At 48.1% G+C, this 26973-nt stretch overlaps 1 protein-coding gene across 1 annotated transcript in view; it reads left to right on the top strand.

Moving 5' to 3' along the window:
* LOC309332440 (uncharacterized protein) overlaps positions 1–7177 on the top strand; it is a 145489-nt gene extending 138312 nt beyond the window's left edge. Inside the window, exon 9 of the transcript XR_014152079.1 lies at positions 6956–7177. The gene's annotated coding sequence lies outside the window, so the exon portion shown is untranslated. The remainder of the gene's footprint in view (positions 1–6955) is intronic.
* The last annotated feature ends 19796 nt before the right edge of the window (positions 7178–26973 follow it).

Consider the following 26973-nt stretch of genomic DNA (forward strand, 5'->3'; position numbering starts at 1 on the left):
AGTGTTATTCAACTAAATAATTGCTCAGGTGGACCAACTTCTGCTTGCACAATGCAATTCTCCACCCCCTACTTTTCTCTCCCTACTGCAACACCCCCAAATCTGCCCTGGAGAGTTAGGGGAACAGATTTAGGGGATGCAGGAAGGGAGGGGAAGTCCCACTGTGTAAGCGGAAGTTGTTTGTCTTGCCCAAGGAGTTCCTTATCACCACATTGAAGACAACGGATGAGCTACTTCATCACATTGCAGTCAGAGTCTTAGACCTTTGAGCGTGGGGCGATGTAAACATGCCCAGTACAATGTAGAAGTGAATCCCACCTTGGCACTGAAGGGGACAGGAATGTGTGCAAAAGTCTCGGGGAGAAAATACATAGGAGGGAGAGGCTAATGATACATAGGAGGGAGAGGCTAAGGTCACCCAGCAGCTGCATGTGGAGAAGCGGAGACGCGAACCCAGTTCCCCAGATTACGAGACTACTGCTCTTAACCACTACACCACACTGGCACCACACTGGCCGAAAACCCTAAATCCTAGAGGAAAAGGGAATTGGAACTCCTTGCTGCTCAAAATGGCATAGCCAGGCAGGGAAGGTCTTAGCGATGTACCCCAATAATGCAATATGGGCACCGTCCAATTAGAAGCCATCGACGGCTATACAACCACCACCCCCACAACAAAACTACCTGGACAGGGATAGCCTAACTACCATTGTCTATGCTCTGGTAACCTCAAGGTTAGATTACCGCAATACGTTATACGTAGGACTGCCTCTGAAGACAGTTCGGAAACTTCAGCCGGTGCAGAATTCAGCGGCCAGGTTGCTCCCTGGAGGAAGATGGTTTGAGCATATTACTCCGATCCTGGTCCGACTGCACTGGCTACCAATTAGTTTCTGGGCCCAATTCAAAGTGCTGGTTTTGACCTATAAAGCCTTAAACGGCTCAGGACCGCAATATCTCAAGGACCGCCTCTTTCTATACAAACCTCCCCAGAGGAATTTTCCGCTGTCCCAGGGTTTTTAAAATGCTGGTGGGCGGCAGCGAAGGCTTCGCTGCCGCCGGACAGCATTTTAAAATCGCCCCGGGAGCGGAGAAGTCTCCGCTGTCTGGGGTGATCTTAAAATGCTGGCGGGCGGCAGCGCTGCTGCCCGCCAGCATTTTAAAATCGCCCCGGGGCAGCGGAGGAATTTTCCGCTGTCCCGGGGCGATTTAAAAGCCCCCGGGAAGGCAGGCAGGGGGGACAAAGACTTTCGCCCCCCACCGGCCTTCAGAAGAGGTCCTGGACCTCTTCTGAAGGCGGGCGGGGGGCAAAAGTCTTTGTCCCCCCTGCCTGCCTTCCCGGGAGAGCGGAGAAACGCAGCGCTGCGTTTCTCCGCTCTCCCGGGAAGGCAGGCGGGGGGGGGGAGCAAAGACTTTCGCCCCCCACGGCCTTCAGAAGAGGTCGGGGGACAGACTGTCCCCGGACCTGGTCTGAAGGCGGTTTCCATAGGAACGCATTAATTGATTTTTAATGCATTCCTATGGGAAACCGTGCTTCGCAAGACGAAAAACTCGCAAGACGAAAAGACTTGCGGAACGAATTAATTTTGTCTTGCGAGGCACCACTGTAATAATAATGGGAAGAACCTTGCTTTTTAGCCTCAAAGGCCACTGTTTCTTAGCAACTTGAGAAGTGTTCTGGCAATATTGCTGAAAACCAGTGCTTGTAGGGATGAGGTTGACTTCCTTGTGAAAGGGTTTTCTAGGAGTCATCAACCCCCCATCCCAACATATACCCCCCTCCATAATTTGCAGTAGCTAGTAGCTATTGCAGATTATAGGGACGCAGGTGGTGCTGTGGGTTAAACCACAGAGCCTAGGACTTGCCGATCAGAATGTCGGCGGTTCGAATCCCCGCGACGGGGTGAGCTCCCGTTGCTCGGTCCCTACTCCTGCCAACCTAGCTGTTCGAAAGCACATCAAAGTCCAAGTAGATAAATAGGTACCACTCTGGCGGGAAGGTAAACGGTGTTTCCGTGTGCTGCTCTGGTTCGCCAGAAGCAGCTTAGTCATGCTGGCCACATGACCCGGAAGCTGTCTGTGGACAAACGCTGGCTCCCATGGCCCGTAAAGCGAGATGAGCACTGCAACCCCGGAGTCGGTCATGACTGGACCTAATGGTCAGGGGTCCCTTTAGCTTTACCTTTATTGCAGATTATGCAATGGGGCAAGCTCTTTGGCACGAGAGCCTTCCACATACAGGTAAACAGGGGCAGAAAAGTTGCTCCCAGTCTAAGAGAGAGCAAGGAAAAAGGAGAACACCTAGAAAACAATGAAGGCGCTAGCTAGTAAACACAACACTCTAAGGCTGTGCAGTCCTATTTACTCTGCATTTTGTGTGTCCCTTCACCCAGTGTGGGAAGCAGAGTTCACAGGACATTAGCCAAAATCCATACCTCTTCTGTATTTATCCTATCATGCTGCATTCCCCCCCAAGCCAACTTCAATCTGAATTGCAAAAAAAGAGTGACTTAGCTGCATTTTAAGCTGGCAACGCGAACACAGCCTAAGATAGCAATTAACCATTATAATTTATATTGCAAATGCCTAATCACATCCAGCCATTTCACATGACTGAAATGTCAACAATCTGAGGTCACATACGTTGCAATAATATCCTTGGTATTACAATAAAATATGGCTCATTCAGATTATTCTGAAGGAGCCACTTAGACCCGTTCAGTTGCTCTGAATGTCATTGCTTCGAGGAGTGGACAGTCTGAAAGCCACTTTCATGAGCACCTAGTCATGCTCATGACTACAGAATCAGCACAAGGATCTTTCTGTGTGTATATATTATCTGCTGCACAGAAAGTTATCTAGCTTCCATGCTGATTTTACTGCCTAGCAGTCCTCTGTGGGGCTAGTCCAAGACATTTTGCTGCCTCAGGCAGAAAATGGCAGCCCCTCCAAGTGCCCCTATTTTCCAGGGACAGTCCTGGATTTACAGAAGCCATCCCAGTTTCTGATTTGATCCCAGAATGTCCCGCTTTTCCTAGGATGTCCTCATTTTTTCTCGGAGAAATGTTGGAGCAGGTATGGAGTTATGCGACCCCCAAGCCAAGGAGATAAGTAACCATACAACCTTTAGAAGACACCCAAAGGCAGCCTTGTATAGGGGAAGTTTTTTTTTTAATGTTCAATGTTTTATTATGTTTTTATATATGTTGGAAGCCGCCTGGAGTAGCTGGGCCAACCCACTCAGATGGGTGGGGTACAAATACAGTGGTACCTTTAGATGCGAACGGGATCCGTTCCGGAGCCCCGTTCGCATCTAGAAACAAACGTAACCAGCGACGGCACGTCTGCGCATGCGCGTGTTGCTTTTTGCCACTTCTGTGCATGCTTGTGACATCATTTTGAGCGCATGCGCAAGTAGCGCGCTCCGTTACTTCCGGGTTGCCACAGAGCGCAACTTGAATGCGCTCATCCCGAAGCACATCCAACCCGAGGTATGACTGTAATCATTTGTTGTTGTTGTTTAGTCGTTTAGTTGTGTCCGACTCTTCATGACCACATGGACCAGAGCATGCCAGGCACTCCTGTCTTCCACTGCCTCCCGCAGTTTGGTCAAACTCATGCTGGTAGCTTCGAGAACACTATCCAACCATCTCATCCTCTGTCGTTCCCTTCTCCTTGCGCCCATCTTTCCCAACATCAGGGTCTTTTCCAGGGAGTCTTCTCTTCTCATGAGGTGGCCAAAGTATTGGAGTCTCAGCTTCAGGATCTGTCCTTCCAGTGAGCACTCAGGGCTGATTTCCTTCAGAATGGATAGGTTTGATCTTCTTGCAGTCCATGGGACTCTCAAGAGTCTCCTCCAGCACCAGAATTCAAAAGCATCAGTTCCCTTTGATAAAAAGCATGTGGACACGAGTATTTAGGCTTATTGGCTTAGGCATTGGGTGAAGCCAGGCTATATCTCAACTCCCACCCATCTGCAGAGAGTCCAGCTAAGGGCAAACCACCAGTAAGGGGAGCCCTATGACTTACAACAAATAGGGCCACCCTGAGAGGTCCCCACTGGGGTTGTGGCATGGTCCATGTCAGACTTGCGTTCGACCGAGCTCCTCCGACGCGATTAACGACCTGACCCTTTGATGAGGCTCCAAGCACATTCCCTCATTACGCAGAGTGTTCAGCATGCAGGGAAGGAGCCGAGAAGTTTATGAGCTTCATTGCTAAAGAGTTTTATTTCTAGTTACACAGACAGAAAAGAAATATACATGCTCTCTCTGTGAGAGCAGAGAGCAACTGGGAAAACGAAGGAACAGGAAACCAGTAACATCACATCCATCTCCTGTCTTCCGTGAGACTTCCAACAGTCTGGAATCCCTGGAATGTAAACAGAGTCCTGTGACTCCAAGCAACTGCACAGTGTCACAAACAGAAACTAACAGTCCAGACCCACGCCAAGACTTCAGATAGGATCCACATCTCCAGATCCCTTTAACAGGATCCCTTTATTGAGGAGGGGCAGGCAGAGGCTACAACCAGGGCCATAGCTAGGGGGTGGCGAGGAAAGCCCCCAAAAGGGGCAGAGGCGAGGGGAAGGCTTTAAAAAATATCCATAAATATGTCTATAAATAAAAATATCAAGTATTGCCTCATAAGAATTGAATGGGTGGAGGGGGGGATTGGAGGAGAGGCAGAACGAAGAGCTAGGGGCTACAATCTGGATGGTTTTGCCAGGGGCACAAGATCACCCAGCTACGGTGCTGCTCAGACGCCCCCTTTCTCTATCTTTTTGGCTTCCTTTTTCTTTTCCTTACAGCTACCAGGCTGACAGAGAGCATCCTTCCTTCTAAACAAAAAGGCCCCAACCTTTCCACATAAGGGAGTTACTCCAAGCCCTTGATGATTTTGGCTTTTCTTTTCCCCACCTTTTCCAGAGATCTTCTCAGCAGCTGTGCCCTGCGACTTCCGGGCTACTTATTCACAATGCACCAACAGGGCATCATTCCGTGGGGTTGTGTGTAGGGACACGGCCCTCTGGGGTGTGGCAGGAATCATTCTATGTGCTGTGCCTTCCAAACCCTGAGTCTTCCCCTCCTGTCTAGGTAAAGGTAAAGGGACCCCTGACCATTAGGTTCAGTCGTGGCCGACTCTGGGGTTGCGGCGCTCATCTCGCTTTATTGGCCAAGGGAGCCGGCGTACAGCTTCTGGGTCATGTGGCCAGCATGACTAAGCCACTTCTGGCGAACCAGAGAAGCGCATGGAAACACCGTTTACCTTCCCGCCAGAGCGGTACCTATTTATCTACTTGCACTTTGACATGGTTTCGAACTGCTAGGTTGGCAGGAGCAGGGACCGAGCAACAGGAGCTCACCCTGTGGCGGGGATTCAAACTGCTGACCTTCTGATTGGCTCTGTGGTTTAACCCATAGCGCCACCTGCGTCCCATTCCCCTACTGTCTATTGGAGCCTATTTTGATAGGAACCGCACGGTTTGACTACTTCCCACAACTTTCTCTCCGTTGGTCGTCTCCAAAGTGCAATTCTCTTTCTCCAACATCGTCTTTATGGAAGGTGGCAAGTGGGTTATCTGCATACTCATACAGCCTTGGATCTGAAGGGGTTAGGTCACTTAATAATGGAAAAATAATAATACCTTGGTCTTCCATTCAAACAAAGCCCAAAGGAAAATTCAGATGACCACGTTTAAAAATGTGTAGGGAGCCTGTGAAGATCAATGGTCAACCACGAAAGGTAAACTGATCACCCTTTTCTCACCCCATGGCTCCTCATCCACCTTCCATGTTGACACCATCTGTCAGGGGTTCAGGAGCAGAGACACAGGAGAAGGAGCAAATGGAGAGTGAGGAGGAGGAATCCGAGGGGGGTGTAGGCAGTGACAGTGGTCAGAGAGATTCCACGAGTCTCTCCAGCGAATCGGAAGATTCACAGAGAGGAGCGCCGATGGCCAGGGCAAGGGGGGTGCCAAGGGGGAAACCCCAGAAGGAAGGGGCCAGCGGGGACTCCCTGAGCAGCAGTTGGAAATCAGGACCAGCGTCCCCACCAGAGCGTAGTGGGGGGGAGGAGTCCCAGGCATCGGGACCAGTCTTCTCACCACCAGAGGGAGGAGATGAGTCAGGATTGGCCATGCCTCCATCGGAGAGCAGGGAAACGGTCAAGAGGAAAGTCACCGGCTGGGCGCGCGCGCCAAGTTCAAATGTACAGGCGAGCGGCACAGCAGGTAGCCCGGATAGGGAGCCAGGTCCTAAAGCCCGCCGGAAGGAAAGGCAAGACTCAGGGGGGTCAGCGTCAGAAGAGTCCAGGAGGGAGGAAACCCCAGGGGGCAGAAGGACCCAGAGGAGGAAGGAACAGCGCAGGAGGTGGAGCCGGGCTAGGATCTTAAACTGGTGCAGAAGGGGTAGTGACTCAGAGGGGACTTCGCCGGTCTAGGGCCAAGACGTAGGGCTGCACGCTCTGGGGTTTGAAATGGAAACTAAACTTCAATAAAGACTCTTGTACATTACATCAACCGGGCGTTGGTCCTCTGTGAGCTGGGACCTAGAGGCAGCTCTGACAACATCTGATTCTGATTCTAATATTCTCCTAGCCCCTCCCTCACATTCTGCAGGGTTACCATAGAGACAGCAAGAAACAACTTTGCATCATTGCTATTCCATTGTCCACTTCTTACCGGACGCTCGATCAGTATGCAGTGCAAGGAGTGCTCTCAGCTTAGCCTATTTGTGTTATTTCAGCATTCCTATCAACATGGCAGGTAGGAAATTGTGCCATTGAGATGTCCACATGTTCTGCTTCATTGTCCCATGAAGCCAGCTGAGAAGTTAAGGATTTATAGCTGGGGAATGGATGAAATCATTGGACAACTTAGAGACGGTAACATAGATGCAAGTGGATGCTGTGATAGACAGCAAGAGAAAAGGGGGAAAGGGGGATTCCCTTAAAGGTAAAAGGTAAAGGGAACCCTGACCATTAGGTCCAGTCGTGACCGACTCTGGGGTTGCGCACTCATCTCGCTCTATAGGCCGAGGGAGCCGGTGTTTGTCCACAGACAGCTTCCAGGTCATGTGGCCAGCATGACTAAGCCGCTTCTGGTGAACCAGAGCAGCACACAGAAATGCCGTTTACCTTCCCGCCAGAGCAGTCCCTATTTATCTACTTGCACATGACGTGCTTTCGAACTGCTAGGTTGGCAGGAGCAGGGACTGAGCAACGGGAGCTCACCCCTCGCAGGGATTCGAACTGCCGACCTTCTGATCAGCAAGCCCAAGTGGCTCAGTGGTTTAACCCACAGCACCACCCCAATTAGTCAAGGTCCCAGTACCCCCCATGCGGTTTAGATAAGACATGACTGAGTTTTGAATATATTTTTCACTAGATGTACCGATGAAGTCTGAGGCTGCTTCAAAATCACATTTTTATTTTCGGTACTCCGGTCAAGCTACATTGCATTTTGTAGAATAATGTATATTGCACTTGTCCAAAGGAGCCTATGAACCAAGAGTTTCCAGGGATCAACAACACAAAACATTGGGAGGAAAAGCAGTAGATAAATAAGTAAATAAGTTGGGAGTGTGGTGCAGGAAAAACAACTTACTCCTTAACTTAAAGAAAACAAAAGAGATCATTGTGGACTTTAGGAAATGTAAATTGAATATTCAGCCACTTATTATTGAGGGGAAGTGCGTGGAACAGGTCTCGGTGTTTCGATTTCTGGGAATGGAGTTGAGAGACGACCTAACCTGGGGAGAAAACAGCAAAGACCTGATGAAGAGAGCACAGCAGAGGTTATATTTTCTGAGAATCCTCCGGAAAAACAATCTCTCAAAGGACCTGTTGATGGCATTTTACCATTGCACTGTGGAGAGTGTATTAACTTATGGTCTCTGTGTGTGGTTTGGGAGCTGCACGGCCAGGGAAAAAACAATGCTATCCAGGGTTGTAGAGACTGCAGAGAGAATAAATGGGTGCACTCTTCCCACCTTAGATCAAATCTATGCTGCCGGGTGCCATAAGAAAGCGGCAGAGATAGCGCAGGATAGTACGCACCCCGGAAATTATCTCTTTCAGTTTCTGCCTTCTGGAAGAAGGTATAGGGATATAAAGGCCAGATTAGCCGCCTGAGAAACAGTTGCTACGCAAATGCAATTCTGGTTCCAAATGCAGCATAAGGGGTCTCTATAGTATAGTGTATTTTATAGTATAGTGTATTTTAAAATGGGGTTTCAGAGTTTTTAGGGGTTTTTGAATGTTTTATGTAGTTTTTCAATTTCATTGTTCTGTATGGGACAATGACAATAAAGATATCGTATATCGTATAAATATCCATAAATGATCCACATTGATCCAGAATTAAAAGCAGTTTGGTTAGATTCCGCTCTCATGTGAGTGCCGGAAATAGCAATTGTTCTTCAGATGAATGATGATCTTTGTTGCTATTGTAACTCCTATCTCACCGAATTATAGAAACAGGTGAGCTTAATAGGCGTAAGATTTAGCAGGTGCCTGTGACTTCACTAGGTATCTAGATTAACCCAGTCAAATTTTTTTTTTGGGGGGGGGGGTACCAAACAGGGTATCGTAGGGCTTCTTGTGACTCATACTTGTCATAACTTCAGTTGATCTTCCCCTAACAGACGTCTTTTCAATCCTGGCACCTTCAGTTTAAGCCAAGTGCCCACCACCTTTTGAATTATAGCATCCTCTGGCCAGTTAGAATCTTGGAGGTCACCATGGTGACAGCAGCAAACAGGCTCATATGACCCTAGCTCTATGGGCTCCCACTACGGAATGCTGACTTGAATTACCGTATTTTTCGCCCTATAGGACGCACTTTCCCTCCTCCAAAAATGAAGGGGAAATGTGTGTGCGTCCTATGGGGCGAATGCAGGCTTTCGCTGAAGCCTGGAGAGCGAGAGGGGTCGGTGTGCACAGACCCCTCTCGCTCTCCAGGCTTCAGGAAGCTATCCGCAAGCCTTGGGAGCTCCGCGGGAGTTCCCGTTGGGCTCCCAAGGCTTGCGGATAGGAGCCTGCATCCTGAAGCCTGGGGGGCACTGCACAGTGCGCCCCGGGCTTCGTGCAGATATCAGGAAGCCCCACAAGCTCGAGGGACAGCAGGGTGGTGGAGCGTCGTCATCCCTCTATTCCCTGACCTGGTTTGGAGGCTGGCAGTGGGGAGAAGCGCGCACAAGCCCCACAAGTGCAGGGGACAGCGGGGAGGCGGAGCGCCGTCACCCCGCTGTTCCCCAACCTGTTTGCAGAGTTGCCTGCATCCCGAAGTCTTTGGGCAGATATCTGCAAGCCTGGGGAGACCGGCGCGACTTCCCGCGGGCTCCCTAGGCTTGCGGATAGCAGCCTGTTCTGGGGGCTGGGGTCAGGGGAAGCTCGGGCTTCCCCCCTTTATTTCCTCCCTCCAAAAAAACTAGGTGCGCCCTATGGGGCAAAAAATACGGTAACACTGAGGGCGGGTACATTTGAGGACCACGGTGGGTGGGGGTGGGAATCACCCTCATTTTACCCTGAAAAGAAGGGGAATAGCAGAGTGTCTTGAAAGACAGAATCTGTTATAGCAACAGCATCAGGGCAGAGCTATTCATCCATGGAAGAGAGAGGGAGAGGATGGGGGAAATATTCTTTCCCAATGGGATCATTCAGGGCATAACAGAATAGCAGGAAGACGTCAAGGCAGCAAAAGGAGGCCAACCATTTCAATCTTCCACAACCCTTTAATTATTTTTTTTTATTATTCAAAATTAAAATAAAACATATCATCCAGAAACGTATCATCCTTTTTTAAAAAATAATATTTATTAAGATTTCAAAAAAGTTACAATAATAAAAAAGAAAAGAAAAAGAAGAGAAAAATACAAAACACAAAAAGACAAAAAACAATTAAAAACAAATCAACCTTTCCATATCTTAACTTTCAATTACTTGTTTCCCTGACCTCCTCACACCTCCCTTTTTTGTATTCTAGTTCAATTAATTATTTCAGCAAATCCTTTCCATTTTTGCTTTTATCTTAATAATTTATCTTAATATATTATAACTTTACATTCTCACCTATTAACAATCCATTTTTACATACTCCTTTGTAACATTACTGCTAAAACCACATAACTTCATTCCAACATCCCAGAAACATATCATCCTTATTCTCCCCCACCGCACAAACACACACACCGCGTGTCACTTAGGAAGAAGGGAGAGCAAACGGAAAGGGGGGGGCGTTTCCTAACTTTTAATTCTTTTAATATTATTTCTTAAATTCCCATATCCCGCCCTTCCTCCCAAAGGAGCCCCTGCCTTTTCCTGCCACTGCCACCTTTTCTGTCCCGTGAGAGTGCAATGTGGGGGAGAGGAGAATATCTATCTATCTATCGATATCTTTTCATATATATCTATATATCAATGTCAACATATAGATATATATGAAAAGATATACATAGATGATAAATAGATGATAGATAGATAGATAGATATAGATATAAATATGTAGATATCGATATTGATATATATAGATATATGAAAAGCACTATGTATGTATAATATACATGTATGTATGTATGTATGTATGTACGTCTGACAGGCCAGTGTGAGTATTCCTAGAATCATAGAGTTTTTTGGGGGGTTGAGTTTGGGGGTGTTGAGGAGAGAAATAGGGGGCATTTAGGTTTTGCGGCTGAGCAGAAGTTTGTTTGGGGGCATTTGAGGGTGTTTGTTTGGGGGTGTTTTATATATATATAAAAGGATGTCACATAGAGGAGGGAGAAAGGTTGTTTTCTGCTGCTCCAGAGAAGCGGACACGGAGCAATGGTTCCAAACTACAAGAAAGAAGATTCCACCTAAACATTAGGAAGAACTTCCTGACAGTAAGAGCTGTTCGACAGTGGAATTTGCTGCCAAGGAGTGTGGTGGAGTCTCCTTCTTTGGAGGTCTTTAAGCAGAGGCTTGACAACCATATGTCAGGAGTGCTCTGATGGTGTTTCCTGCTTGGCAGGGGGTTGGACTCGATGGCCCTTGTGGTCTCTTCCAACTCTATGATTCTATGATTCTATGAGGGGCCGAGAAGCAGGAGTTTTGTGGGGTTTGTGGGGATGAGCAGAGGGAGGTTTGTGCTAAGATGTCAAGGGATTTGGTACTAGGAAGCAGGAGGGGTGTTTGCGATGGAAAGGAGTTAGGTTGGGTAGTTTAGGTTCAGGGGGAGCAATAATAATAATAATAATAATAATAATAATAATAATAATAATAAAACTGTGCCATCAATGGCTAACATTCATTCATTCGTTCCCCACCCATCTGACAGTGTTGCCCCAGCCACTGTGCGTAGCTTCCAACACATATAAAAACATAATAAGACACCACACATTAAAAAGGTTCTCTATAAAGGTTTTTAAAAGATTATATAGTTAATAATAATAATAATAATAATAATAATATATTATTTATACCCGGCCCATCTGGCTGGGCCTCCCCAGCCACTCTGGGCGGCTTCCAATAAAATACTAAAATACAATAACCTATTAAACATCTAAAGCTTCCCTAAACTTATCTCCTTGACATCTAATGGGAGGACTTTGCAGATGGTTTGTGTGTGGGGTTCAGAGGGTGGTGTGGAGGTGCTCAAAGAATGAGTACTGAGGACAGCATTTAACAATATACCACTTGATTGTTGCAAGGCTTCTAAGGGGTTTACAAGCAGTATTACAATTATCAACAAAAGCATTTACAGATCATTAAAATTAAGAGTTAAAAAATAATAATTGTGGTTCGCAACATCTTATGTGTCTATCCCTGTTGCACATTACAATTCTATGTAGCTTTCTGGATCCAGACCCCAAAGTTTTTGTTCTGCATGTAGATGGCACCTTAAGCGAGGAGATGGTAAGAGGAAAGGAGTTGCTGGAGAATAGACTATCTTTATGTTAAGACTACAGTGGTACCTCTGGTTAAGAACTTAATTCGTTCTGGAGGTCCGCACTTAACCTGAATCTGTTCTTAACCTGAAGCACTACTTTAGCTAATGGGGCCTCCCGCTGCTGCCGTGCCGCGGGAGCACGATTTCTGTTCTCATCCCGAAGCAAAGTTCTTAACCCGAGGTACTATTTCTGGGTTAACGGAGTCTGTAACCTGAAGCATATGTAACCTGAAGCGTATGTAACCCGAGATACCACTGTATTGCAATACACACTGTCAGGCTGCTGTTCAAAATCACCTGGAAACCTGTCCAAAAGGGGCCCTCTTAGTAGTTTACACACTCACCCCACACACTTATGGAGTAACTTTCCCAAGGAGGCTTGCTTGGCCCCATCTCTCTGGTGATGAAGTCCTTTTTTGTTGATGTTGCTGACATCACCTTGCCAACAAAGGTCCATATAGTTAAAGCTATGGTTTTCCCAGTAGTGATGTACGGAAGTGAGAGCTGGACCATAAAGAAGGCTGATTGACGAAGAATTGATGCTTTTGAATTCTGGTGCTGGAGGAGACTCTTGAGAGTCCCATGGACTGCAAGAAGATCAAACCTATCCATTCTTAAGGAAATCAGCCCTGAGTGCTCACTGGAAGGACAGATCGTGAAGCTGAGGCTCCAATACTTTGGCAACCTCATGAGAAGAGAAGATTCCCTGGAAAAGACCCTGATGTTGAGAAAGATGGAGGGCACAAGGAGACGGGGACGACAGAGGGTGAGATGGTTGGACAGTGTTCTCAAAGCTACCAGCATGAGTTTAGCTAAACTGTGGGAGGCAGTGGAAGACAGAAGTGCCTGGCGTGCTCTGGTCCATGGGGTCACGAAGAGTCGGACACAACTAAACGACTAAACAACAACAACATCTGCAGCTCCTATTGGCCCCAGCAAACATGGCCAATGGCCAGGGATTATGGGAGCTGTGTTTCATCAACATCTGGGGGAGGGGTAAAGATTTCCCACACCTGATTCTAGACATTGGATCTCCTTAACTTATAGTAACCTTTGTTTCTTCCAGATGTTTTGGACCACAACTCCCAGCTGTCAGCACAGTCGGGAACCCATCAGCCTTGGCATCATAGAACCAGGCTGGCTAGAGCTGATGAGACACTGTAGGCCAAAACAACTGGAGAGCACCAGGTTGGCAAAGCCTGGCTTCAATAATCTGAGCCTTTGTTGTTGTTTTTCTTTTTGGGGTGTGGCATAATAATAATAATAATAATAATAATAATAATAATAATAATTTATTATTTATTATTTATACCCCGACCAACTGAGCAGCTTCCAATGGAATATTAAAAACTTCCCTAAACAGGGCCGCCTTCAGTTGTCTTTTAAAAGTAAAACAGTTGCTTATTGCCTTGACCTCTGTCGGGAAGGCGTTCCACAGGGCAGGTGCCACCACCGAGAAGGCCCTCTGCCTGGTTCCCTGTAACCTCACTTCTTGCAGCGAGGGAACCGCCAGAAGGCCCTGGACCTCAGGCGCTGGACCTCAGTGTCTGGGCTGGATGATGGGGGTGGAGACATTCCTTCAGGTATACTGGGCCAAGGCCATTTAGGGTTTTAAAGGTCAGCAGCAACACTTTGAATTGTGCTCAGAAGCGTACTGGGAGCCAATGGAGATCTTTCAGGGCTGGTGTTATGTGGCCACTCCCCGTCACCAGTCTAGCTGCCGCATTCCGGATTAATTGCAGTTTCTGAGTCACCTTCAAAGGTAGCCCCATGTAGAGTGCATTGAAGCAGTCCGTGGCATGGCAGTTCTTTTTTGTTGTTTTTATTTAATTATTCATCCGCCTCCCCTTTTAATTTTTTTTTTTTAACTTTTCTTTTTTAGCTTCCCCCCTCCTTATTTATCACCAGCCATCCAAAGGACCTTGTTATGGGGTGGCATAGAAATATCAAAAAATAAATAGGGAAGAAAGGAGGTATCAAGAGTGGTGGGTGAGGAAGAAGGAATTTGCTTTGTACACATGGAGCTGACTTAGATAAAATCTGATCATTGGTCTGTGTAGTGCACAGTCCTGGCCTCTCCACGTCCAAACAGGTCTTTGAGACCTGGAAAAGTTGGAGAAAAGAAAACCTAAATTATCAAGGGTAATAAGAGTAACTTCCTTATGTGGAAAGGTTGGGGCCTTTTAGTTTAGAAGGATTCTTTCTGTCAGACCTGGTAGTTGTATTAATTCTAGACCCATCAAAATTCAATTTATGCAATGCCCTCTCTTATACAGAAGTGGTTGCAAGATTCAACCAGAGGATATAATTTTATGCACCTCTGACCCTATCACAGCAGGCAAAATACTATGTACAGAATTGGAATAGTTCTCCAGGGTCTCAGGATTGCAAGTTACTTTTAAGAAAGCAGAGGTAATGTTCTTTTCAGACACCACCCCATCCATATACAACAGACTTTTATAGCAATGTTGAACATTCCAATAGCCAGGAAAAGTTTTAGTTATCTGGGGATACAAATCACCCAAAATTTGAAGTTGTATCAGTTTAATCATAGTATGGTTTGTAAAGCTCTAAATATGGATATAATACATTGGAATAAGTTAAGACTCTTCATTGTGGACAAACCAGATGCATTATTTTAAAATAATTTCTTTTCTTCCAGACTTGGGTGAACGCGTGAGATGCAGGATGACCTTGGGATCTATTCCAGAGGGTTTCAGAAAAAGCCTGCCTGCCTGTGGAAAGCAAGATAGGGGAGACCTGGGCAAAAAAGGGATAGGCACACCTAGCCCCAGAAAAGAGACCCCCCCCCCAAAGAGAAAATTATACAGTGGTGCCCCGCAAGACGAATGCCTCGCAAGACGAAAAACCCGCTAGACGAAAGGGTTTTCCGTTTTGGAGGTGCTTCGCAAGACGAATTTCCCTATGGGCTTGCTTCGCAAGACGAAAATGTCTTGCGAGTTTTTCCGACTTTTCCCCCCTTCCCCCCCTTTACTAAGCCGCTAAGCCGCTTATCTGCTTATCCGCTTATCCGCTAAACTGCTAAGCCGCTAAAAGCCGCTAAGCCGCTAATGGGCTTGCTTCGCAAGACGAAAAAACCGCTAGACGAAGAGACTCGCGGAACGGATTCTTTTCGTCTTGCGAGGCACCACTGTACGAGGCCGAAAAGGAAGCTGAAAAGATAAAGGGAGCACCCAAGACATCCGAGAGAACAAAATAACCCTTGATGAAAGGCCTAAAAAAAGCACTCTGAAGGAAAACCTCCAGCCCCAGCCCAACAGGATGAAATACATATGGAGCCCCCACAGGAAATGAAAACATCGAGTCAGAGGAGGAGAAGCTCCTGAATTTCATTTATGAGGGCTTGTAGGAATTGTGGTGTTCTTGGCCACTTTCCCAGTTCATCCCACCAGCAAAGGAGTTGTGGGCCCCTGGCCAGTATGTCCTGTTGATGTTGCAGAGGTGGCAGTCATTGTACCACCAGACTCCTGTGTAGATCTCTGCACATTTCTGGTTCTTCGACTCCTGTTGTTTGTCCTTGGTTGAGAAAGGCATGTTATTATGGTAAGAAAGCGAATCACTTGTGAGAAAGAGAATAATCTCCAGTCAAAGTCAGACCAATTTAGCGCATATGTGCCAATCCCTCTGTTCCAAATTTGTAACGCAGCAGAGGGGGAAAGCCAGAGATCTGGCTCAAAACAAAGGAAAAGGTTACCTAATTTTTCCCTCTGCTACAGCGGCACCTATATAATAGCCAGAGAGGCTACTTTAGTCACTGCTAACTGTAAGGGAGGTAGAGTCCAACACTCTAACCGTCACACACCACACTGGCTTCACCCAACTTCACAAGGAAAGGACCTGGGAGGTGGCGGTGAAATAGAAAGTTGTGGTCACAGCAGGAGGAGCTGAGTGAAGAAGGTGTGCCATTTACCCAAGGAGGTCGGTGGGTGAAGGTGGTCATTTGCCAGCCAGAATTCCTTCCAGCTGGCTTTCAAAACCTCTCTTGCGAGAATCCCAGTCCCAGCAAAGACATGATGACTAGGTATCTTTTAGGCCCTCTCCTCAATCTGGGGCATAAAACTCAAATGTCTGCTCACATTATGTGATGGGATAATGAGCTGCTTGTGCGTAAAAGCTTGATCCCTTTGGGGTTTGGCTGGTCATCCAAACCGATGCACTAACGGAGCCCCCAAAGCATGACTCCGTCAGTCGCTGGTAGAATCTGACAGTGGGCGTCTACGGAATTTACGCCAACATAAAAGCTGTTTGACGGACATGCGCCTTCGTGACTCTCTGCGTGACAGTTTCCGGCGAAGGGCGGGAGTTCCTAACGGGGGTCCCGTTATCTCTCCACTACTCTCACTGGAAGCATCCCAGAGCCTCCCCTCCGCTGTGACTCCTGCACTCCCCCTGCTGGTTCCCTCTTCTGCTGCAGATTCTCTCCTATTCTCCTGGAGCCTGTCCACCACCTGTCTCTCCGATGGCAGTTCCCTGACATCCACCTCCCCCCCAGGGCCCCCTTCACCCCCTCCCGCCTCCTCTCCCACTGGCGGTGAGAGCGGAAAGCCCCTGAAGGAACTCTCCTCGTCGTCCGAGGATTCTAACACTTCTAGCCACGGCGTACCGTCTCTCTCCCCGTCTTCCTCTTCTTCGTCGGAGTCGGCTTCTTCACCCACCCCTGACTCTGGGAACCCTTCAAACTCTCCTTCCTCATCGGTGGTCCCAAAGTGTTCCCTTCTAAATCGTGCCACGGGTTGCGGTTTTCTTGGGAAACGCTGATGAAATGTTTCTATTAAAACCTCGTCATTGACTACCTCTGCTGGTACCCAAGTGTTTTCCGACTCTACTTCCCCCTCCCATTCTACCAGATATTCCACCTGATTCCTCTTCCACCTGGAATCAATGATTCCTGCCACGTTCATGTCGCGCTCTCTCTCTTCTATCACGGGCGTTTGGGTGGCCTCTCTCTCACGCTCCCCCCACTCACGTCCCTCTCGGTACGGCGACAGTAATGACCTGTGAAATACTGGGTGTAATTTCATGTGACTGGGCAGCCTGAGTTTGAATGCCACTGGGTTGACCTGCTGTATGACCTCAAAGGGTCCCAATCTTTTGGGCCTCAATTTCTTACTCCCGCCCTTGAACGGTAGCCCTTGGGTGGACAACCACACCCGGTCCCCCACCCTTATAGTTTCACCTTCCCTCCTATTTCTGTCTGCTTGCTTTTTATATTCTTCCTTGGCTTTCTCTAAGTTAAGTTGAAGCTGACGGTGGATCGCCTCCATCTCTTCAAAAAAATATTCCGCCGCCGGCACGCTCCACCTCTCCCCTCTCTCTCCTGGGAATGCCCGGGGGTGACACCCATAATTTGCCAGAAAGGGACTCATCCCTGTGGACACGTTCTCCGCGTTGTTGTAGGCAAATTCTGCTAGAGGTAACTTATCCACCCAATCATTTTCTCTGTCTTTTACATAACACCTCAGGTATTGTTGTAAAATCCCATTTGCCCTTTCCGCTTGCCCATTGGTTTCTGGGTGCCGGGCAGTTGAGAAATTGAGTTCTACGTGCAGTAAGCTCATAAGTTTCCTCCAGAACCTGGAAGTAAATTGTTTCCCTCTGTCGCTCAAAACCCTCAAGGGGGCGCCATGCAACTTAAAAATATGTTCTACAAACAACTTGGCGGTTTCCTCCGCTGTGACTGCATGTGAACAAGCTATAAAATGACACATCTTGGTTAATTGATCTACCACCACCATGACAGCTGTTTTGCCTTTGGATTTTGGCAGGTCCGTCATAAAATCTATGGATACTGCCTCCCATGGCCTTTCGGGCGTGGGTAAGGGTTGTAATAGCCCCACTGACGCCACCCTCTCTCCTTTCGCTCGCTGGCACCTGTCGCAACCCCTGACATATTTCCGTACGTCCTCCCTCACCTTGGGCCACCAAAACTCCCTGGTAACCAACCACATGGTTTTGTGCTGTCCAAAATGTCCCGCTGTGGGGCTGTCATGCAACTGCTTGAGTACTCTGCCCCTCAGTTCCCCGTCGGGTATGTACAGTGCCCCTTTGTAATACAACGCCCCGTTCTTTTCTTCGAACCCCCCTGTGTTCTCCTCTGTCCTCCGGAGCTTTCTGAGTTTCTCTTGGGCGTATTCATCGTTCTCCGTACCCTCTATCAGTTCCCGCTGCCCCACCAATGCCGCCCCACACACCCAGCGGTCTTCAGGGATTACATGCCTTGCCTCAGGCGCTCCCTCCCCCTCTAAGTACTCAGGTTTCCTGGAAAGAGCGTCCGCCCTCACGTTCTCGGAGCCGGGCACGTAACGAATCTCAAAGTGGAATTTGGAGAACTCCTGGGCCCATCGCACTTGTCTCTGGTTCAGCACTCGGGCTGTTCTCCAGTATTCCAGATTTTTGTGGTCAGTTCGGACTTGAACCTTGTGCTGCGCCCCAATCAGCAAGTGCCGCCATTTCCGGAATGCTTCATGAATGGCGAGCAGTTCTCGGTCGTACACTGTGTAGTTCCTCTCGGATTTGTTCAACTTCCGCGAGAAGAATGCACACGGTCTCCATTCAGACGTATCTTTTCCCGGCTGGAGAAGAACGGCCCCCACCGCTCGGTCTGACGCGTCAGTCTCCACTCTCATTGGTTGTTGTAGATCCACGTGCAAAAGTTGCTCTTCCGATGCAAACGCCTGCTTTAAGCGTTCGAACGCCCTCTGCGCTTCTCCCGTCCAAACAAATTTCTTTTTGCTACTAAGACAATCCGTGATGGGCGCTGTTAAATGGGCAAAGTTTTTGATGAACTTCCTATAGAAGTTTCCGAAGCCCAGGAACCTTTGCACGTCCTTCTTGGTCTTTGGTGTTTTCCATTCCAGTACCGCTTGAACCTTGCTGGGATCCATGGCCAATCCCTTGTCAGACAACCGGTACCCCAGGAATTCCACCTCCTTGGTATGAAACTGACACTTCTCCAGTTTCACCCACAGCCGGTTTTCTCGCAGCTTGCTCAGTACCTCTCTTACATCTCGCACATGCTGCTCCTCATTGTCTGAGTACACCAGGACGTCATCTAAGAATGCTACGCAGTTCTTGTAGAGCAGTGGCCCCAGGACGTGATTCATGAATGATTGAAAGCAGGCGGAGCCCGCTTGTAATCCGAAAGGCATAACGAGGTACTCAAAGGCCCCCAAGGGGGTGAACATAGTGGTCTTCCACTCATCCCCCTTTCTCACACGTATCAAGTTATATGCCCCCCTAAGGTCCAGCTTGGTAAAAATTTTCCCTTTTCTCACCTGTGTTAGAATGTCATCAATTCTAGGCATAGGGAAAGTCACTGGTTCTGACACTGCATTTAGGGCCCTGAAATCACATACAAGCCTGGGCTTGCCCGTGTTTTTTTTGTCCACAAAGAACACTGGGCTGCCCCCCACCGCTCGTGACTCTCTGATGAAACCTCGCTTGAGATTCTTGTCAATGAACTCCCTTAACTCCTGCATCTCACTGTCTGACATTGCATACAGCTTGCCCACTGGCAATTGTGCTCCTGGGAGTAAGGTAATTTGACAATCAAAGGGTCTGTGCGGGGGCAGTTTATCTGCTTCTTTTTCGCTGAATACGTCAATCAAGTCAGCGTATTGTGGTGGCACCCTCCCCTTGTCCATCACTTCCATCCCTGCTAGAGTGGCCCTGGCGCCTGCCTGAGCCTCTCCCTCCTTGCAGTGTTCTAGGCAATGTGCTGATCCAAAGGAAACCACTCTCTGATGCCAGCCTACTAGCGGATCGTGTAGCGCCAGCCAGCTCATACCCAAGATAATAGGAGCTCCTCCCAAGGTGGCTACGTTAAACGCTATCAGTTCGGTGTGTCGTGCCACCCTCATTATCATTGGTACAGTCTGTTGGCTCACTTCTCCTCCCAACAGCTCCCTCCCATCAATCGTGGTAACCTGCAAAGGCTTACTCAATGGGATAGTCTGTATCTGGTGTTCAGCTGCAAACTCTTTGCTCATGAAATTACATGAGCTACCTGAATCCAATAGCGCTTTTATCTTCAGTGGGTGTCCATTTGCCAGTTCCAGCAACACCTCTATCACAAGCGCTGGTCTTGGAGGTTCCGGCGTGGGCACATTCATTACTCCCTGGCCTGGCTGCTGTGCCCTGATGTTGGCAACCAGGCATTGGCTTTTACTTGCTCCGTGATTTCTTCTTCCTCCTTCCCCCCAACAGTTCCCGCCATCCCTTGCCATTCCTTCCTTTGCGGACAGACTCTGGCAAAGTGACCTGGCTGTTGGCAGAGATAGCATCTCTTGCCGCTCTTTCCCTCCTTCTTCCGCCCTTCACTGGTGTTTGAAACTGCGCGCGCGCGCGCTGTTCCAAGTTCCATCGGCTCTGCTGGCGGGAAAGGCTGCTCCGGAATCTCTGGAATGCGGAAGTCCTTCCAACGTTCCCCCTTTCCTTCCCGCTTTTCCATAGCTCTAGCTTCCTGGCGTGATCCTATGGACAGCGCTGATTTAGTCAGCTGATCCATAGACTCCGCCCTAGGCGCCCGGGAAAGTTCATCTTTCACTGCCGGAGAGAGACCTTCTTCAAACAGCATTTGAATAGGTTCACTAGCAAGGTCCCACCCAAGTCTATGAATCAGCATGGTGAACTCAGTCCAGTACTCACGTACAGATCGGCTCCCCTGTTTACACGCCATTAACTGCCTGCGCACCACTCCCTGCTCGATCTCGCTGGAAAACATCAAGTCCATGGCGCGGAAAAACTTCATTGTGTCCTTTAAGATTTCATTATTGGCTGCCATCAGGGGCCGAATCCAGTCCCTCGCCCCTCCCTCTAGATGGCCAATCACGTACGCCACTCTAGAGTTCTCATCGGGGAAGTCATCAAATAGTAGATTGAGAGCATATTGCATCTCTGTCCTAAAGGCTTGATAGTTCCGGGGATCCCCCCCAAATTTCTGCACCAGTCCAGGCACCCGTCTGGCAAGTGGGGTGGTCTTCCCCTTATCTGCATCTTGAGCCCTCCTCTCCTCGAGCCTCGCCGTTTGCAGCGCCAGCTGGACCTCCAACGCACTGTACCTTTCTTCCAGGCTTGGACCTGCTCCAGCTCCAGCTCCTGCTCCTCCGGTTCCGGCTGGTTCGCTCATGATGCCTTCTGCTTGCACAAGCTGCTTTCAAAGACTGTCAGATTGCTGTGATGGGATAATGAGCTGCTTGTGCGTAAAAGCTTGATCCCTTTGGGGTTTGGCTGGTCATCCAAACCGATGCACTAACGGAGCCCCCAAAGCATGACTCTGTCAGTCGCTGGTAGAATCTGACAGTGGGCGTCTACGGAATTTACGCCAACATAAAAGCTGTTTGACGGACATGCGCCTTCGTGACTCTCTGCGTGACAGTTTCCGGCGAAGGGCGGGAGTTCCTAACGGGGGTCCCGTTACCTCTCCACTACTCTCACTGGAAGCATCCCAGAGCCTCCCCTCCGCTGTGACTCCTGCACTCCCCCTGCTGGTTCCCTCTTCTGCTGCAGATTCTCTCCTATTCTCCTGGAGCCTGTCCACCACCTGTCTCTCCGATGGCAGTTCCCTGACACATTATATTCTGTGTTCTTTTTAAAAAAATAATATTTATTAAAGTTTTAAAGGTTACAGAAAGAAAAAGTAAAAATACCATATTAAACAAAAACAAAACAACACATGACAATATGAAAAAACAGAAAAATAAAATCCATTAAACAGAAACGAAAAAACAAAGAAAAGTACAGCAAATCTTCTCATTACTTATCTTTCATTAGCTTATTTCCTTGACCTCCTCACACCTCCCTTTTTTTGTATTCTAGATCAGGTATCCATTTCAGCAAATCCTTTCCCTCTCTTAAAATTTTAGTCCTGTAATTTATCTTAATATAATATAACTTTACCTTTCCTCCTTTCACCAATTCACAGTCAGTTATTCCCAAACCCTTTATATCATTCCTGTTAAAATCATATAGTATTATTCCAACATCCTTCTAACAGTTATTAATTTTACAATGTTTCTGTAAATAATCTTTAAATTTCTTCCAATCTTCCTCCACCGACTCTTCTCCCTGGTCTCGGATTCTGCCAGTCATTTCCGCCAGTTCCATGTAGTCCATCACCTTCATCTGCCATTCTTCCATGGTGGGTAAATCTTGTGTCTTCCAGTACTTTGCAATAAGTATTCTTGCTGCTGTTGTGCCATACATAAAGAAAGTTCTGAAGTATGTTAGATGTAGCCCACCAGGATAGTCTTCTGCAAAAGCCCTGAAGAAAGGAATGGAAGCAACAATTGTATTTCACAACGAGAAACCCTGAATGCCTATCCTCAGAGGGAAGGTTCTTCAGCTCCCGGTTCAATTTCACAAAAATGGCATCAATCGCTTCAGGATATTATTATTTTTTGTGGGGGGAGTACATGCCTTTCAATTCCCCCCCTTTTTATAACTGTATCGTTTTTCATTAGAGTGTTTTACATTTCATTGAATATAACCGCACATTCAATCCTTGACTTCCCTTCCCCCTTCTATGGTTCCACCTCCCCAAGCCGGTGCCGCCCACACCTGTTCACGGCGGTAGTGCCAGGAGGTGGGCGGCAGCGTGCTCAAAACAGAGTGCCGGCACCGGCCAGGGCAGTAGTGCTGGGAGGAAGACGCGTAGTGCGCTTGGAAATCCCAGCACTACCCCCCCCAGAATGGGGGATGGGGGGCGGTCGGGTTGGCATTTGTTTCCAAACATGCTGCACGCCCACCTCGTGGCACTACGGCACTCCCGGCACTACCTCTCCAAGCAGGCACTGGCCACCCCATGTCTGGTAGCTATACCAGTTTGGGGCCTGAAAAGCTTATTTCTGGTAATATGTAGGGCTTGAGCTGTGGTTTCTTGTTGGGGATGAGCTGTGGTTTGGTGGGTAAAACATACTGTATTGGCTTGAATATAAGACACACCCACAAATAAAAGCTGCACCTTTAAAATTCTAGGCTTATTTGTGGGTGCGGCCCACCTCCCAGCACTACTGCCCTGGACGGGGGATGTGGGGCAGCCAGCACCGGCTTGGGGAGATAGTGCTGAGACTGCTGGAGTGGCGGGAGGTGGGCGCGCAGTGCGTTTGGAAACGAGTGCCACCCCCCGCCACCCCCAATTCAGGATGGTAGTGCTGGGAGGTGGGCTACACCTGCAAATAAGCCTTGAATTTTCAGGACAATACGTTATGTTTTACCCACCAAACCACAGCTCATCCCCAAAAAGAAACCACAGCTTAAGCCCTACATATCACATTTCTAGGTCTTATCTTACATCCTGACGCACAGACCTAGTCCGGGAACAGAGGCAGAGAAATTGAGAAATGCCTCGCCCCTCAGAGGATGCTCCTGTGGGTGTTTGGGAATGAATATGGCGGCCAACATTGGTCCATAGCAAAGTCGTGTCATAAGGTAAAGGTAAAGGGACCCCTGACCATTAGGTCTAGTCGTGGCCAACTCTGGGGTTGCGGTGCTCATCTCGCTTTACTGGCCAAGGGAGCCGGTGTACAGCTCATGTGGCCAGCATGACTAAGCCGCTTCTGGCAAACCAGAGCAGCGCACGGAAACGCCGTTTACCTTCCCACCACAGCAGTACCTATTTATCTACTTGCACTTTGACGTGCTTTCGAACTGCTAGGTTGGCAGGAGCACGGACCGAGCAATGGGAGCTCACCCCGTCACGGGGATTCGAACCGCCAACCTTTTGATCGGCAAGTCCTAGGCTCTGTGGTTTAACCCACAGTGCCACCTGTGTCCCATAAGTCGTGTCATACCAATGCATAAAAAGAGGGAGGGTGGGCTGGGAGATCTGGCAAGGAGGCGAAAGAGGGAACCCCCCCGGCTGTGCCGCAGTTTAAACCACCCATGGCCATGCCCCCCGCCATTGCTGATTGGCCAGCGGGGTGCGTGACGCAACCGGGGGTCGGCGTGAGGTGGGCATCAACCTTCCGCCCCCTAGCTGAATCACTGAGATGACCCGGCTGCCCGGCTGCAACACCACCCACCGGGGAAGGTGAGCGAACCTACCAATTTGCTGTCCTTTCACGAAGCCCAAAATCAACTGCCCAAGGTGTCCAACTCACTCTGCCTAATAGTAGGGCTGGCCCTCCTGGCTTTCTTGTTGGTGCTCTTGGTGTACGGTCCAATCTGTTGACACTTGATTAGATAAAGTGGGCAGGAGAAGAGATGGATTTTGGACTCACAGCTGTCCATGGAGGCGCAGGTTAATTCTGTGCCCAGGGCGGTTGTCTACCAGCTCCATCTGGTATGCAGGCTCAGACCCTACCTGCCTGCGGACTGTCTCGCCAGAGTGGTGCATGCTCTAGTTATCTCCCGCTTGGACTACTGCAATGAGCTCTATGTGGGGCTACCTTTGAAGATGACCCGGAAACTGCAATTAATCCAGAATGCGGCAGCTAGACTGGTGACTGGGAGTGGCCGCCGGGACCACCTAACACTGGTCCTGAGAGATCTGCATTGGCTCTCAGTACGTTTCCAAGCACAATTCAAAGTGTTGGTGCTGACCTTTAAAGCCCTAAACAGCCTCGGTCCTGTATACCTGAAGGAGCGTCTCCACCCCCATCGTTCAGCCCGGACACTGAGGTCCAGCACCGAGGGTCTTCTGGCAGTTCCCTCATTGCGAGAAGTGAGGTTACAGGGAACCAGACAGAGGGCCTTCTCAGTAGTGGCGCCCACCCTGTGGAACACCGTCCCTTCAGATGTGAAGGAAATAAGCAGCTATCTTCTTTTTAAAAGACATCTGAAGGCAGCCCTGTTTAGGGAAGTTTTTAATATTTAATGCTGTATTGTTTTTAACACTTGATTGGAAGCTGCCCAGAGTGGCTGGGGAAACTCAGCCAGATGGGCGGGGTAGAAATAATAAATGGTTATTATCATGTTGTGTTCCCTAAGCAGAATGGTGGTAACACCCTAACAAAAGCACACTTTTATCAGCTGCAAGAAGATTACCCAAAGAGCAAGGTAACAACTAGGCTTTTCGACCCTGCCAGAGGCAGAGGAAGAGCAGAAAAGACCACGAAGGGGGAAAAAGGGGGCCAGGAAGAGTTGTGGATTGAGGGCAGGAGTTTCCTCCCTGTCACCGACATCCTAAGGACACGGAAGCCCTGTCTGGGCCTGGAATATCACACCCCTTCAAATGAGTGGACTATCACAGTCCATTAACATTAGAGCACTACAGAGATTACCTGAACTGTAATATGAGCAAAGTGTAGAGGCCATGCCTGCTGGATAGACTATCAATGGCTTGTAAAAGATAACAGGATATTTATACCAGTGTTCAGATTTGTTTTTGGGTTTTTTAAGGCATCTGCCTACTCGGGGATTTCAAGGTTTAAAAGAGCAATTGCAGAAGATATTTTTGTCAGCCGGAGCATTCTTGCTGACATCTCATTTCCTTTCTCTTCTTTAGCAGGGAAGGTATAATCAGCATTTACTGCTAACCCTTCCTTCCTGTTGCAACAGATGGAAGTAACAAAACAGCAAAAATAAAGGGGGTTATTAACATTGACGGCAGGCCTCCCAATGCTCTGGCCATTAACTGAATGCTGCAAGCTGGAAGTTATTAGAACAGCTAAGGGCATCTAGTGTTAAAAACACAGGAAAAATGTTTCTGAGAAAGAAGGCAATGGGTGGGGAACGAAATATGCCGGAGAATATTATTGATGCAGAATAAGGCAGAACATGTCTGAAAAATGTAAATCACCGTTGTCATAAATTAAGCATTCTTGGAGCAAACAACATCAGATGGGCATAAGGATTGTTTTTCTGATGGCCAAAGCCATCACACAGCACATATTTTAGGGCTCTTCTGCATTAATTTACGGTGATATGATGGAATTATGCTAGTAACCGCCTACCTTTGCGCACACAAAAAGAAGACTTTGGGACATAAATGAAGAAAAATGTGGCAGTGTTAGCCTTGTCTCCTTTTCTCTTCACCTCGTAAAGCTCCGATCTCGTGGCCTCGTCATAAAACAGCAAGAGTGGTCAATAGTAATTGAGATTCAAGATTAAGAGGGCCTGGTCACATGGCAATGTGCAGCTGGTGTTATGGAACATCCACTCTAGGGGTCAGTACAGCTTATCCCAATTAGTCCTTGGCTTTCAAACAGGTTAAATGCATGTTTAATTAAGATGCAAAGCCATAAAGGTATATACCGTTTTCCTAAAGTCCCTCTTGATTAATCAGGTTTAGGTTTATCTTATCTATTAATTGAGGGTAAGGAGCTGTTATAAACCAGTCAAACAGGAATTGCTGTTGAAGAATTATTACTGAAGAGCTCCTGTCAAAGTGAAGTTAATTACTCTCAAAATTGAAAGTGAGGGGGGGTGGGGAGCCAGTGCCTAGGAAAGAAAGCATTTTGCTAAAGGAGATAGTAAATCCGCTACCATTTACATCCTTTAAAGGAAAGGTGAAGAAGAAAACTGTGACCCTCTCTTCTGACAGTGTTCTGAGTCTACTGAGTTTCAGGGCCTTGGGAATTCCATTCACGGAGACTAGTCAGGGCAGAATCCCTAGTCGGGACACCCAATTAACCTCAGCCATAACTGGTTGAATGCTGGAAGGCACTGCTCCCCCCCCCCCGAATTAATCAGATTTTCAAACAGGCTAGCTTTAGTTGATGGGGGCACAAGGGGAATGGATTAAAAGCTAAAGCCATAACCCAACCAGAGCTAAGTACACTTAAACCCATTGACGTCAGTAGACTTAAGCTCTCTTAACTGTGAGTTGGATTATGGCCTGCGGTGGCTTGTTACTCATAGTCCAAGACAAAAAAAGGAGTCCTGTAGCAACTTAAAGATTAACCAACATGGCATAAGCTTTCATGGATCATTATCCTCCTCCCCCACGCCCCGGCCACTTTTTTCCCTTATGAAAAGAGTCCCAAAAACCCAATGAAAGTTATACGGGTCACAATAATAGGTGGAGCATAAATGAATTTAAGACGTAATAAATTTTCTTGTCTTTAAAATATCACAGGTTCATTTCC

Source organism: Podarcis erhardii, assembly GCF_964252035.2.
Source record: "Podarcis erhardii genome assembly, chromosome: 1".
Classification (NCBI taxonomy): domain Eukaryota; kingdom Metazoa; phylum Chordata; class Lepidosauria; order Squamata; family Lacertidae; genus Podarcis; species Podarcis erhardii.